The sequence below is a fragment of the Formica exsecta genome, unplaced genomic scaffold (assembly GCF_003651465.1).
Source record: "Formica exsecta isolate Colony F162 unplaced genomic scaffold, ASM365146v1 scaffold176, whole genome shotgun sequence".
Taxonomy (NCBI): Eukaryota; Metazoa; Arthropoda; class Insecta; order Hymenoptera; family Formicidae; genus Formica; species Formica exsecta.
This window is the reverse complement of record NW_021849077.1, coordinates 366,913-368,054: the sequence shown is the minus strand read 5'-3', so window position 1 is coordinate 368,054 and position 1,142 is coordinate 366,913.

The following is a 1,142-nucleotide window of genomic DNA, read 5'->3' as shown; positions in this document are numbered from 1 at the left end:
CGCTATTTCATATAATACTCATTATAATCGGCTTTTATTGCTCGCATGGAATATCAGAAAATAATTGAATAAACCATCATTTATTATTGACTCGGATATTGTATAATATTTCATATTTTATAGTTTCAAGTATCTAATTATCTTAAAAGTCGCTTCGATATTCAAAAGCTCACTATAAACAAGTTGCTCTTGCTTGCGAGCTTAGTAATTTTAATGAGCACAGTTTTTAATCTTTAATTTCTAAATATTCTTCAAGAAATAAGTCATTTAATTACATCGAATAATTATATTAACAGTTTCTTTCAGCTAGGTAAACCAATTTCCTTAATTTTTCGTAACTCGCTTCACGTATACGTAGCAAATATTAGCGCACAAAATTTATATCCAATTTAAAAGAGCAATAGCAAGAGTCTCTACGTTTCTTTGAAGGTACCGGCGGGTTCACGCAGAATTTAATACCAGTGCAGCAAAGCCAGCAGATCCGGCAAAGGAGTTAGATGATTCGCGAATATACCGCAGACATTTCCCCATCTTGGCACCGAGCAATTCGCTAATACATTTCTCGAGATATCAGCCGCCACGTATTAAGTGGGCATGAGCTTTTTGCGCGTCTGCCGGAGCTACCTTTCGTTTGAGATCAAAGTGGATACATTATATGTACGTCTATCTCATCTCTTTCTCCCTCGCATTCTCTTCTTTTTCTCGCACGCAAAAAGCAAAAATCATATCTCGTAACCTTCTCACACTTAATAAAATATATATATTTACATATATATGTAAATGACATACAATTACACGTAAGATAAGATAAATTAACAAACATTTTTTAAAGTCTTTGTATAAGCTTATGGAAGTTAAAAATCCTAAACACACATTTGTAATTAGAAACATTTATAAATACTATCTATCCATATATAAAAAATATAGCTAAACAGGAAATGCCAGTATTGAAATTAATAAAAATAATTTGGATATTGATTAAGATAATAATCAATAATCATTTTTGTCAGATTTGATTTTTGCTGCATTCGTGAATGATTGATAATTTTAAGAAGACTAAAATTATAAAATAAATAAATATTTAAATATAATAATACATTATAGATATAAAGAATTGTATAGAGTGCTAATAGCTTGGTATT